The sequence below is a fragment of the Oryctolagus cuniculus genome, chromosome 19, assembly GCF_051225735.1.
Source record: "Oryctolagus cuniculus isolate XC-2025 breed Fujian yellow rabbit chromosome 19, ASM5122573v1, whole genome shotgun sequence".
Taxonomy (NCBI): domain Eukaryota; kingdom Metazoa; phylum Chordata; class Mammalia; order Lagomorpha; family Leporidae; genus Oryctolagus; species Oryctolagus cuniculus.
In genome coordinates, this window is record NC_142885.1 from 32,950,357 (window position 1) to 32,965,421 (window position 15,065).

A 15,065-nucleotide genomic window follows, 5' to 3' on the forward strand; every position below is an offset into this window, starting at 1 on the left:
ATCAAACTCCAAATTAGTAGGATGACAGAAATCATGGAAATTTGAGAAGAAATGAACAAAGCTGAAGAAAAACATTATAAAAGATCATTGAGGCCAGCGCCATGTCTCAATAGGCTAATCCTCCACTTGCAGCGCTGCCACACCGGATTCTAGTTCTGGTCGGGGTGCCAGATTCTGTCCCGGTTGCACCTCTTCCTGTCCAGCTCTTTCCTGTGGCCCGGGAGTGCAGTGTAGGATGGCCCAAGTGCTTGGGCCCTACATCCGCATAGGTGATCTGGAGGAAGCACCTGGCTCCTGGCTTCAGATCGGCGCAGTGCACCAGCCAGAGCAGCCATTTAGAGAATGAAGCAACGAAAAGGAAGACCTTTCTGTCTCTCTCTCTGTCTAAATCTGCCTGTCCAAAAAAAAAATAAAAAGATCACTGATATGAAAATCTGGTTAAAAAATATTTTTTAGAAAATTGCTGAAAATCTCCAAAACAACAACAACAACAAAACAGGAATAAGACCCCAATCAGTAAAATCAGAAATGAAAAACAAACTGTAATAATAGAAACCCAATAATAAAAACAACTATCTGGAATTCCTACAATGTACTGTTTGCCAATGAATTGGAAATTCTTGGAAAATCTCCCTCACTCCATAAATCTGCCTTTCAATTAAATAAATATTTAAAAAACATAATTATTTCAATAGATGAAAACAGCTGGAAAATATGCAAAAACCTTTCAGAAAGAAAACCTCAGGGAATCTGACAACAGAAAGAACATTCCTCTACACAATCAAGGCAATTTATGTCAAACCGACTGATAGCATCTTATGAATGGGGACAAGTTGGAAGCATTCCCAACTACGATCTGGAATCAGACAAGGATGCACTCTCATTATTGCTATTCAATATAGATCTGGAAGTTTTAGAGCCATTAGGCAAGAAAAAGAAATCAGATGGATACAAATTGGGAAGGAGGAAGTCAAACTATCCCTCCTTCAAAAGGACATGATTTTATAAATGGGGGAACCAAGAAACTCCACCACGAGACCATTAAAACTCATAACAGAGTTTGGAAAAGTGGCAGGATATAAAATCAACACACAAAAATCAATAGAATTTGTATACACACAATATCAGGGCTGAGAAACCACTTCGAAGATCCATTCCATTCACAATAGCTACTAAAATTTAAATAACTTTGAATAAAGGTATCCAAGGAGCTTGAAGCTTTAAAAAGCAACTCCAATACTTTTACAACTATTCAAAATAATAAACTGGAAGCAGTAGGATTCAACTCTAACAAACACTTTTTGAGAGGCCGGCATTACCTTAACCACAAAAGATAACAAAACATGAAATACAAAGAAAACTGAAGGCCTATATGCATAATGAAAAAGATGCAAAGATTCTTAACAAAATTCTAGCCTAACAAAACCAAAACCACATGCTGAAGCTCACATAAAACCTTCAATTGGAATTTATATCAGAAATGCCATGATGTTCCACATTTGCAAATTAATACACATGATGAATTTTATCAAAAAAATGGAAGAATAAAACCACATTGTCTGGACTGGCGCTGTGTTACAGAGGGTTAAATCCAAAACACATAATGCCGGCATCTCATATGGGTGCCATTTAGCATCCAGGCTGCTCCACTTTCAATCCTGCTCCCTCCTAACATGCCTGGGAAAATGTCGGAGGATGTCCCAATTAGTTGGGGCCATGCAGCCACATGGGAGACTTGGAAGAAGGTTCTGGATCCTGATGGCTCAGTTTGGCCATCAAGGTCTTTTGGGGAATGAACTAGCAAACAGAAGACCTCTCTCCCTCCCTCCTCCTCTTTTGCTCTTGCTCTACCTCTATCTCTCTGTATAAATCTTGCAAACAAATGAAATAAATCTTTTGAAAACCACATCATCTAATTAGATACAGATATCAGTAGAATAAAAAATGATTAAAAACTACACAAAATATACACAGAAGGAATACATATCAATATCATAAAGGCTATGTATGACAAACCAACAGCCAATGTCATGCTGGATGGGGAGAATGTGAAATCATTTTGTCAAACATATAACAACACAAAGATGTCCCTTTTACCACTCTTACTGAATGCAGTCTCCATATGGGAGACCTGGAAGAAACTCCTGACTCCTAGCTTTGGATCAGCCCAGCAATGGGCCCTGTGGCCATTTCGGGAGCAAAGCAGCAGATGGAAGACCTCTATCTCTGTGTTTCCCTATCTCTGGATCTCTGCCACTTAAGAATATATATTTTTTTGAAAAAAGATCACTACGCAGCTCACGTGGAACTTGCCCACCCTACCTTTAACTGATGAAGAATTAAGAGTGGGAACAAGAGAAGGAGGAAGAAGAAGGCTGGGAGTGCAGGCTTGAGAGATGCTCGCATGGGAAGTAGTATCAGTATGTTTGAATCTGTATATAAGAAATACATGAAATTTACATACCTGATATAAAATTTTAAAAAGTACATAATCTTCTAACCAGACTAACAAAAATGATAAAAACTCCAGTAAATAAAATTACAGAAAAAAAGCAGAGATTATAATCTACATCACTGAAACAAAGGTTTCAGAGAAATTGCTATTCAGTACTATATGCTAATAAACTGGAAAACTAGAAGAAACAGAGGAATCCCTGGATAACAAATACACGTGACCTACTAAGATTAAATCCAGAAGATATAGACAACCTAAAAAGACTCATAAAAATCAATGAAAACTAAAACACCCACCAAAAACACTGCTAGAACTGACTAAATAAATAAGTTAGAGGTTACAAATAAACATACCTTGTAACCCGCAGTCCTGTCCTCCAGCGCAAGCCCAGCCACCCGCTTCTCCGCTTCCCACAGCTGAGCCGCCGCCTGCCCCCACGGCCGCCAGCCTGCGGACATGAGTGTCTACACTGCTCCGAGGAGCCACGACCCCCCCCCCCCGCGACGAGGTCCCAGGCCTCTCATTGTTTCATAAGAAAAACTCACCTTCACTCCCGCACTCTCTGGGCCAGTACAGCTGCCGAAAACGCCGCCATCAGCCGAGAATTCCGGCAGCCGACGACATGCCGCCACCAGCAGATAATACCGTCTTGCTCTCCACCAGGCCGACTGCGCAAGCGCCAGCCATCTAGGACCCGCCTCTTCCTCCCAGTAAGCACAGCAGCACCGGAAGCTGCCAGGCAGCGTCAAAAACGTGGGTGACAGCAGTCTTGGCTCCGGGCTAAGACTGTGTTGATCTCCGATGTGCTCCAGCTAAGAAACGTTTTCTGGTAAAAAAAAAAAAAAAAAAAAAAAGGAAAAACCTGTCATTTGCAAAAAGAAAAAAAATGGATGCAACTGTAAAACCTTACACTTTAAAATAACCCTTTCCAAAAAAAGACAAACACTGTATATTCTCCCTGATCTGTGGTAACAGAGTACCTAAAAGGTGAGCTATATTAGTGATATTGATACTTTGACGTACAATGATTTAGACAACTCTTGTCTTGCAGATAGAATGATTTTAAACAAACCATGTCTTGCCTCTTCAGGAACAGATTTTTTTTAATTCTTTCAAACTGTTGAATTCTTTACATAGTGCAGGCTTTATATTATGAGTATAAAATAATTGAAAATAGATTTTTGTATAAAATAAGAATGGGAATCGTGGATAGAGGATGAAGAGGGATGGGAAATAGGACCGGTGCTGTGGCCAAGCAGGTTAACACCCTGGCCTGGAGCACCAGCATTAAATATGGGCGCCAGTTTGAGACTGGCTTCTGCACTTGCGATCCAGCTCTCTGCTATGGCCTGGGAAAGCAGTGGAGGGTGGCCCAGGTCCTTGGGCCCCTGACCCATTGGGAGACGCAGAAGAAGCTCCTGGCTCCTGGCTTCAGATCAGCACAGCTCTGACCATTGTGGCCAATAGAGGAGTGAACCATCGGATGGAAGACCTCTCTATGCCTTTCCTCTCTCTCTGTAACTCTGACTTTCAAATAAATAAATAAATCTTTAAAAAAATGAAGAGGGATGGGAGCATGTTCGGGTCGGTGGGTAGGAGTGAGCGAGGGTAGAGTGGGAATAATTAATGTTTCTAAATTTGTATATATGAAATACATCAAGTTTGAATACTTTAAATCAAGTTTCCAGGTAAAAAAGGGAGGTAAAATTTTGAATGATTCATTATGAGAGAGAGAGCTAGAGATAGCTCTCATCTACTGAGTCACTCCCCAAATGCCCTCAAGATGGGACTAAAGCTGAGAAGTAGGATCTTCATCCACGTCTCCCACATGGTTGACAGGAACTAAGGCCTTGAGCCACCCTCCAGGATACACAATAAGGTAGGCCATAAGTCTCAGCTAATTCAACAAATATCAAAATCATACCATGCATCTTCCACAACTACATGGAATGAAGGGGCGAATGACCACACCAAGAACCTCAAGAACATATACAACCACATGGAGACTGAACATGCTCCTGAATGAACTGTGAGTCAGAAAAAATTAAAAAAAGATGAAAACAAATAAAGATGACAGTATAACATATCAAAACTTACCAGATACTGGAAAGTTTAGAGAAATTGGTGCCTATACCAAGAAATTGGAAAAGAATCAAATAAGTGAGCCACCAATGTAGCACCCTTGAAAAAAAATGAAATCAAATGCAAAATTATCAAGAGGAAAGAGATATATAAATTAGAGGAGAAATAAACAAAATTGAAAGCAAAAAAGAATATAAATATCAGTGAAATGAAGAACTTGCTTAAAAAATTTATACACTCTTGGTCCAACTATCCTTAAAAAAAAAGACCCCAATCAGTAAAATCAGAGATGAAAAATGAAAGGTAACAACAGATACCACAGATGATTAAAAGACTTACCCATCAGGAGCTAATACAAAGGACTGTATGCCAACCAATTAAAAAGTCTGTCTCTCCTACTCCGTCTATAATTCTGCCTCACAAATAAATAAATAAAACTTTCAAATAAACCATAGGCTTATTTCAATAGATGCAGAGAAAGCATTTGACAAAATACAACATCCTTTCATAGTGAAAACCTTAAGGAAACTGAGTGTAGTAAGAACATTGCTCAACATAATCAAGGCAATTTATGACAAACCTATAGACAGCATCTTATGAATGGGGAAATGTTGGAAGCATTCCCTGAAGAGCTGGAATCAGACAAGGATGACAACTTGTGCCCTTGCTATTCAATATAGACCTGGAAGTTTTAGCCAGACCTATTAGGCAAGAAAAAGAAATCCAAGGATACAAAATGGGAAGGAGGGAGTCAAATTACCCCTACTTGCGGGTGACAGGATTCTATATATAGGGGAAATAAGTCTCCACTAAGAGATTACTGGAATTCATAAAAAGAGTCTAGGGGAGTGCCAGGATACAAAATTAACACAAAAATCAATAGTCTATGTATAAAATGCCATGGCTGGGAAAGAACTTCTAAGATCAATCCCATTCACAATTGCTACAAAAAAATTAAACACCATGGGATAAAATTAATCAAGGATGCCAAAGTATCTAATATGAAAATTAGCAAACATTAGTGAAAGAAACAGAAGACACAGAAAATGGAAAAATCTTTAATATTCAAGGACTAAAATAATCAATATAATCAAAATGTCCATAGTACCAAAAGCAATTTACAAATTCATGTGATCCCAATTGAAATGCCAATTACATTCTTTTCAGATCTAGGGGAAAAAGATGTTAAAATTAAAATGGAAACACAAGAGACCCAGAATAGCTAATGGAATCTTATATGTGAACAACAAAGCCAGAAGCATCACAATACCAGAATTCAAGACATACTTCAGGACAGTTACAAACAAAACAGCCTGATACTGGCAAAGAATAGACATGTGGACCAATGGAGCACAATAGAAACTCCAAAAACTCAATCCACACATCTACAAATAATTTATCTTTGACAAAGGATCTAAAATCCAACCATGTGACAAGGTCAGTCTCTTCAAAAAATGGTGCATAAAAGGTGGATCTCCCATGCAGAAGTATGAAAATAAAAACCTACCTCATTCTTACAAAAAAACAAACTCAAAAAAGGATCAAAGACCTAAATGTACAACCTAATACCATCAAATTCTTAGAGAACATTGTGGAAATGATGCAAGACATTGCCAGATGCAGACTTCTTGGAACACAGACGTACAGGCAATAAAAGCAAAAACACACAAATGGGATTACATCAAGCTGAGAAGCTTTTGCACTGTAAATGAAAACTCAGCAAAGTGAAGGGCAACTGACAGAATGAGAGAAAATATATGCAAACTATGACCTGATAAATTGTTAATATCCAGAATGTATAAAGTGCTCAAGAAACTCAACAACAACAAAACAAACAATGCAGTTAAGAATGGGCAACAGGCCGGCGCCGCGGCTCACTAGGCTAATCCTCCGCCTAGCGGCGCCGGCACACCGGGTTCTAGTCCCGGGCGGGGCGCCGGATTCTGTCCCGGTTGCCCCTCTTCCAGGCCAGCCCTCTGCTGTGGCCAGGGAGTGCAGTGGAGGATGGCCCAGGTGCTTGGGCCCTGCACCACATGGGAGACCAGGAAAAGCACCTGGCTCCTGGCTCCTGCCATCGGATCAGCACAGTGCGCCGGCCGCAGCGTGCCGACCGCGGCGGCCATTGGAGGGTGAACCAACGGCAAAGGAAGACCTTTCTCTCTGTCTCTCTCTCTCACTGTCCACTCTGCCTGTCAAAAAAAAAAAAGAATGGGCAACAGACTTGAACAGACATTCCTCAAGGAAGGAAATGCAAATGACCAACAGACACATGAAAAAATGCTCAGGATCACTAGCCATTAGCGAAATGCAAAATGAAACCACAATGAAGTTTCACCTCACCACAGTTAGAATGGTTTGCATACAGAAATCAACAAACAACAAATGCTGGAAAGGATGTGGCAAAACAGTACACAAGTGGCCAGTGCCGTGGTGCACGAGGTGAATCCTCCTCCTGCGGTGCTGGCATCCCATATGGGCACCAGGTTCTAAACCCAGCTTCCCCTCTTCCAGTCCAGCTCTCTGCTGTGGCCTGGAAAAGCAATGAAGGATGGCCCAAGTGCTTGGGCCTCTGCACCCTTATGGGAGACCAGGAAGAGGCACCTGGCTCCTGGATTTGGATCGGTGCAGCTCTGGCAATTGTGGCCATTTGGGGGGTGAACCATTGGATGAACACTTTCTCTCTGACTCTCACTCTCACTGTCTGTAACTCTTCCTGTCAATTATTAATATAATTATAATAATATATTAATATTATTAATATAAATAACATAATAATAATAATGCAGTACCCTAATCCACTGGGAATGTCATCTGGTGAAGCCATTGTGGAAGACAGTATGGAGACACCTCAAAAGGCTGAAAATAGATGAATCATATGAACCAGCAATGCCACTCATGGGAATTTACCTAAACAAATTGAAATCAGCAGATGAAAGAGTTATCTGTACCCACGTTTATGGCTGCTCAATTCACAACAGCTAAGATATGGAATCAATCCAGATGTCTATCAAATGATGATTAGATAAAGAAATTATGGAGGCCAGCACAAAGTGGGTTAAGCCTCCTACTTGCTGCACCAGCATCCCATAGGTGTTCCTGTTCGAAGCCTGGATCCTCCCTGATGAAGGCCTAGGAAAACAGTGGAAGATGGCCCAAGTCCTTGGGCCCTTGCACCTGCGTGGGAGACCCAAAAGAAGCTCCTGGCTCCTGGCTTTGCATCAGCCCAGTTCTAGCCATTGCATCCATTTAGAGAGTGAACCAGAAGGAAGACCTCTCATTCTCAGATGGAAGATCTCTCGTTCTCTGTCTCTCCCTCTCTCAACTCTGCCTCTCAGAAAAATGAATCTTGAAAAAAGTAACTATGGTATATATACACTATGGAATACTATTCAGCAGGAAAAAATGCAATGAAGTCTTTTGCAACAAAATGGATATAACTAGAAAACATTATACTTAGTGAAATAAGCTAGTCCCCAAAAGACAAATACCACATGTTGTCCCTGATCTGCGGTGACTAATAGAGTATTTAACAGGTAATAATGTGTAGGAATAAAATGAGTATTTTGAGATATGATGCTTTTTTTTACAAGCCTTGTCTCACTTTGAGAAACAATTTATTTTCTTCATACTATTTGTTGAACTTTTTACTTAGTGAATAGTGACTATTTTGAGTATAAAGTTACCTGAAAATATTTTTCTATTAAAATTAACAGTGGATCAGCTTAGTATACCTTAAGTAAGGATTTCAACAGTTTGCTCCCACACAGAAACATAAAGTGAAAAATAATAGATGATTTTTTTTTAAATGATGATGAAATCAGATCAGACCTATTGTCATGTTTAATCCCAGTGAGAGTCAAGTTGGGAATTGATAATTTCTTTTTCTTTTTTTTTTTTTTTACAGAAGATCAGTTTAGTGTACATTAAGTAAAGATTTCAATCGTTTGCACCCCCATAGAAACACAAAGTGAAATATACTGTTTGAGTACTCGTTATAGCATTAAGCCTCAGTGTACAGCACATTAAGGACAGAGATCCTACATGAGGAGTAAGTGCACAGTGACTCCTGTTGTTGACTTTACAAATTGACACTCCTGTTTATGGCATCAGTAATCTCCCTATGCACCAGTCATGAGTTTCCAAGGCTATGGAAGCCCCTTGAGTTCTCCGACTCTTATCTTGTTTAGACACAGTCATAGTCAAAGTGGAGGTTCTCTCCTCCCTTCAGAGAAAGGCACCTCCCTCTTTGAAGACCTGTTCTTTCCACTGGGATCTCACTCACAGAGATCTTTTTGCCAGAGTGTCTTGGCTTTCCATGCCTGAAATACTCTCATGGGCTTTTCAGCCAGATCCGAGTGCCTTTAGGGCTGATCTTCTGTATTTTAAGATAATCGAAAATGAATCTTGATGTGAATGGAAGGGGAGAGGGTGTGGGAAAGGGGAGGGTTGTGGGTGGGAGGGACGGTATGGGGGGGGAAGCCATTGTAACCCATGAGTCGTACTTTGGAAATTTATATTCATTAAATAAAAGATAAAAAAAAAATTAACAGTGGAAACAGGAGAGGGAAGAGGAAGAAGTATGGAAGCATGGGTTAGAGGAAGCGTTGGGTGTGAAGAATCAATACGTTCCTGAATATGTATATGGCAAGTACATGAAATTTGTTTACCTCACATAAAATTTTTAAAAACTAAATAAGCCTCTAACAAGACTGACAAAGAAAAAAAGAGAAAAAAACCTCAAAACCTCAAATAAGTAAGATTAGATGAAAAATCAGACAGTATAATCAACACTACTGAAATACAAGGCTTCAAAAGAAACTGCCATTCAATACTATATGCTAATAAACTGGAAAAAGCAGAAAAATGGAGAAGTTTTTTCAATACAAATAACTTACCAAATTTAATCCAGAAGATACGGATAATCTAGCAGACTCATAAAAAGTAATGGCATTGTAGCAGTAAGCAAAATTCTTCCATCAATAAAAAGCCCATGACTTGATGGCTTTACTATCCAATTCTACAAAACATTTAAAGACAAACTCCAACAATCTTCAGACTATTTGAAAACACTGAACAGGATGGAACACTGTCAAACACTTTTTAGGAGGCCAACATCCCTTTGATGCCAAAAACAAAGACACAAAATGGAAAGAATACTACAGGCCTATATCCTTGAAAAACACAGAAAAAAAGATTCTCAACAGAGTACAAAATAAACAATTGAAAACATCAAAAAGCTGATACATAACTATCAATTGGAATTGATCCTAGAAATGCAAGGGTGGTTCCATATTTGCAAAACAATAAATATCATAAATTAATCAACATAATGAAAGAATAGAAACCATACTCTCATTAGATCCAGAGAAAGCATTTGATATGATGCATTGTGTTTCATGGCACAAAAAAAAACCTCCACAAATTAGGCATAGAAGGAACATGCCTCAAAAACATAAATGTGATATTTGACAAAGAATCAGCCAATATTATACTGAATGAGGAGAAGATGAACGCATTTTGTCAAAATCTGTAACAACACAAGGACATCCACTCTCACCACTCTAACTGAATACAGTACTATACATTTTCACAAGAGCAATTACAGAGGAGAACAAAATAACAGGCACTAAAACTGGAAAAGAACAAGTCAAATAATTAATGTTTGCAGATGACATGATGTTGCTCCTGGAAGAACACAAACATTCCAGCAAAATGCTGCTTCAACTGATAATCCAATTCAGAAAACTTTAGAAGTACAAGTAAACATTTGAAAAAGCTGCTTTTTACATATTAATGATGGCCTCACTGACAAAGAAAGCAACAAAAATCCAATTTACAATAACCACAAAAATTAGACTATTGAGGAATAAATGTAATCAAATAAGTGAAAGATCTCTATAATGAAAATCATCAAACGCTGACCAAAGAAACCATCAAGGACACAAAACTGGAAAGGTATTCCTTTTTTTGTGGATTGGAAGAATTTGTATCATTAAAATGTCTATCTCATGGAAAGAAATCTACAGAATACCAATGACATTCTCTACAGAATTTAAAAAAACAACCCTCAAATTCATACAGAACCACAGAAGATCCAGAACCGCTAAGGTGAACCTGAGGAAATAAAAATCAAGCTGGAGACATCACAATACCTGACTTCAAAGCATACTAAAAAACTGTATTAACATCACATCACACTGATACTTAAAAAAAAAAAAAAACTGAGACATAGACCGATGGAGTGAAACAGAGAATCCCAAAGTTAATGTAAATACATATAGCCACCTGATTTTTGACAAAAAGGGGTCAGACCATTCATTGGTGTAAGGATAATCTCTTCAACAAATAGTGCTGGCAAAGCTCGATGTATTCGTGTAGAAGAATGGAATTAGATCCATATCTCTCATCATTTATAAAAATCAACTGAGATGGGGCAGCCGTGCACTTCTCAGAAGACTGTTCTTACAAGTATGGTCAAAAACAGTGAAGCCAGGTGCCAGTGCTGTGGTGTAGTGGGTAGGGCCACCAGCAGCGCAGGCATCCATTGATCGGACCATTGCCTGCCCTGGCTGCTCCACTTCTGATCCAGCTCCCTTTTAGAGGCCTGAGGAATGGCTGTTTGAGGGTGGGTCGATTGTTTCGGCCTCTGTCACCCTTATGGGGAGACAAGGTGGGGTGAACCAACAGTAAAAGGATGACCTTTCTCTCTGCCTCTATCTCTCACTGTCCACTCTGCCTGTCAAAAAAAATAATTATTAAAAAAAAGGACAATTATACTGCTCTTGTGGAATTGTGGTCTTCCTACTTTTCCTTGTTGAATACTATGGTTAGTGGTGAATTAAGATTATGAATAATAAAGTGAATTAAAATTATATCTTGCAAAAAATAATGAAAAGAAGAGAGACAAGGGAGGGAGAGGAAGAGCAAAAGAGGAATGTGGTTGTCTTCCTGGAACAGCACCTATGAAATTCATGAAAAATTATTTCAAACATAATTTAAAAATAATGAAGAACATTACACTAGCATAGTTTTAATGATCTGTGATTACATTAAAATTTATGCTATTGGGTAAAATGGTCATTTTCCGTTCAGCTGTTTATGCCTGTTTGCTTATTTCCCACTAAATTAGGGTTTCTCTTTTTTTTTTTTCTTTTTTACTTCTTTTTTTTTTTTTTTTGACAGGCAGAATGGACAGTGAGAGAGAGAGAGAGAGACAGAAAGGTCTTCCTTTTTTGCCGTTGGTTCACCCTCCAATGGCCGCTGCAGCCGGAGTGCTGCACCCAGGGCACCGCGCTGACCCGATGGCAGGAGCCAGGTACTTATCCTGGTCTCCCATGGGGTGCAGGGCCCAAGGACTTAGGCCATCCTCCACTGCATTCCCGGGCCACAGCAGAGAGCTGGCCTGGAAGAGGGGCAACTGGGACAGAATCTGGCGCCCTGACCAGGACTAGAACCCGGTGTGCCGGCGCCGCAAGGCGGAGGATTAGCCTATTGAGCTGTGGCGCCAGCCTTTTACTTTTTTTTTTTTTTAAAGATTTACTTTATTTTCTTGGAAGGCACAGTTACTTACAGAGAGAAGGAGAGAGAGAGGAAAAGAGATTTTCCATCTACTCACTTCACTCCACAAATGGCCACAACAGCCAGGGTTCATCCACAATGAAACCAGGAGCCAAGAGCTTATTCTAGGTCACCCACAAGGGTGCAGAGGCCCAAGCACTTGGGCTATCCTCTGCTACTATCCTAGAGGCATTAGCAGGGAGCTGTATCAGAGGTAGAACAGCCAGGATTTGAACCAGAGCTCATATGTGATACCACAGTGCCAGACCCATGTTCTTAAACTTCTTACTTGATGAAGCATTTACCAAAGTCATGTCATCAATGTTTTTCATAAGGCTTATGTATTCATTTGCCAGGAAGAGTGACAGAGACACAAAGAGAGATCTTCTACCTGCTGACTTACTCCTCAAATGCCCCCAACAGCCAGGATTGGGCCAGGAAGAAGCCAGGAGCCAGGAATCACATCTCAGTCTCCAATGTAGGTGGCAGGAACTACGCACTTGGGCCATTGTTTGTTGCCTCCCAGGGGAATTACCATGAAATTGAATTGGACATGGGGGAGCTAGGACTCACAACAGGCAACTTATGCAGGATGCTGACAACCCAAATGTCACATTAACCTGCTATGCATCATGCCCACCCATTTCTAAACTTTTCTGATTAGTTACTACATCTTAGTCTATTTGGGTTACTGTAAGTAAACACATTACACTCGGAAATTTATAAACAGCAGGAATATATTACTCTCTTTTGGAGGGTGGTAAGTCCAAGATCACAGTGTTAGGGGCTCAGTGTCTAGTGAAGCTTTGCTGGCTAATGTCTGTGTGCCTTCATGTGGCAGAATAGCAAAGGGGTAAACAAGCTGCTCCATCAAGCCATTCTTAAAAGGGTGCTGTGGCATAGTGGGTAAAGCCGCCTTCAGGCCTGGCATCCTACATTGGCACGGGTTTGAGTACCAGAGGCTCCACTTCTGATCCAGCTCTCTGCAGCAGCATGGGAAACCAGTGCCAGTGGAAGATGGCCCAAGCCCTTGGACCCCTGTTTCCATGTGGGAGACCTGGAATACACTGGTTCCTGGTTTCTGATTGGCTCAGCTCTGGCCATTGTGGCCGACTGGGGAGTGAACCAGAAGATGGAAGTCTTTTCTCTCTGGCCCTTCCTCTCTCTGTCTTTAACTCTGCTTCTCAAATAAGTAAATAAAACTTTTTTTAAAAAAATAAAGGCAGTGATAGCATTCTCAGAAGATCTGCCCTCATGATCCAGTCATCTCCCAGCACCCCTGCTCTTAAATAACAACACATTGAGTATTACGTTTCAACACATGCGTATTGGGGGTCACATCAGTTAGCAACAGCTACCCCAAATCATTTATTATGAACCCCCAATGCATATTTAATTATAAAAACTCATTATAAAGCTTGTAAAATATGCATTAAAATACTACAGATGATATGATTCTGTAAAGGTAACTTCTATTACTAATATATTTTTACCTGGCAACCCCAAAAAGAATCTGAAACTACATAGATACTAATGGGAGAATTCTAAGATTGCCCATATGCACTGTGCAATAAGACTACTGTTTTAGTCCTGTTCACTGGTCATGTGAATGATTTTGGTGAAAATTTACCAGTGGTTGCATGGTTGATATTTTTTCAGTTCACAAATTCTTGCCAAGAATCAGTTTAGGGGCCAGCGCTGTGGAATAGTGGATGAAGCCACCACCTGCAGTGCCGGCATGTATATGGGGCACAGGTTCGAGTCCCGGCTGCTCCACTTTCAATCCAGCTCTCTGCTACGGACTGGGAAAGCAGAAGATGGTCCAAGTCCTTGGGCCCCTGAACCCAAAAAAGGTGGAAGACCTCTCTCTCTCTCTCTCTGCACCCCCACTTCTGCATCTGCCTCTGTCTCTCTGTACCTCAGCCTTTCAAATAAATAAATAAATCTTTTAAAAAAGAATCAGTTTAAACCAAGGGTACATTTGTCAAGGTCTTTAATATAGAAATTGGATATCATCAATGAAGCATATCATAGTATGCTTTCTATAGAAATTTGTAAAAAGAGATAAAATTGACATTGTATTCTGATAAAACTTTTGATTCCAAAAGAAGACATAACAATCATAAATATTTATGCACTGAATACAAGACCACCGGTTATATACAGAAAATACTATTAGACCTAAAGAAAGAGAGACACTCCTAGACAATAAAAGTGGGTGACTTCAACAATGCACTCTCATCAATGGACAGATCATCTAGATAGAAAATAAGTAAATACACATCAGAGTTGAAACATAACATCAAACAAATGACCTAACGGACCAAAAGCTACATTCTATTCACCACATTGAACATTTTTTCAGGGTATACCAAAAATTAGGCCACAAATCAACTCTCATTTAATTTGAAAAGACTGAAATCCTATCAAGTAACTAGAAATAAACGAACAAAAAGAGAATACTCAAAAAATATATGGAAATTAAACAAGATGCTCCTGAATGAACAATGGGACACTGAAGAAATTTAAAAGGAAATAAAATCTTTCTTGAAATAAATGAAAATGAAAACACAACATATTAACTCCTGTGAGTTACAGCAAAAGCATTATTAAGAGGTAAGATTATAGCATATAGTGATTATATTAAAAAAGAGAAATGTTTCAAATTAAAGATCTAATGATGCATCTCAAAAACTTAGAAAAATAAGATCACAACCTTTAAGCAGAAGGAGGTGAGAAATAATCTATGTCACAGCATGAATAAATGAAATTAAAAAAAGATCAAGAAATCAAAAATTCATTTTGAGAAGGTAAACAAAATAAATAGTCCTCAGAGGGGATTCCAACATGGAGGAATAGGGAAAGGGAGGACTGCTATAGGCTAGGATAAAATAGAAAAAAAGGCAAGAAAGTGCATTCTCAGGGGAGACTGGAGATTCTGTAAGAGGAGGAGAGATGCTGTGGATCTGTG

The 15,065-nt window shown here is 39.6% G+C and overlaps 1 protein-coding gene across 3 annotated transcripts in view; it reads right to left on the reverse strand.

The window, feature by feature from the left end:
• Positions 1-15,065, reverse strand: part of LOC127489780 (uncharacterized) — a 133,177-nt gene that overhangs the window by 95,402 nt on the left and 22,710 nt on the right. For all 3 annotated transcript variants that reach the window (XR_016226135.1, XM_089321534.1, XM_089321533.1), the window contains exon 5: positions 3,001-3,281. The gene's annotated coding sequence lies outside the window, so the exon portion shown is untranslated. The remainder of the gene's footprint in view (positions 1-3,000; positions 3,282-15,065) is intronic.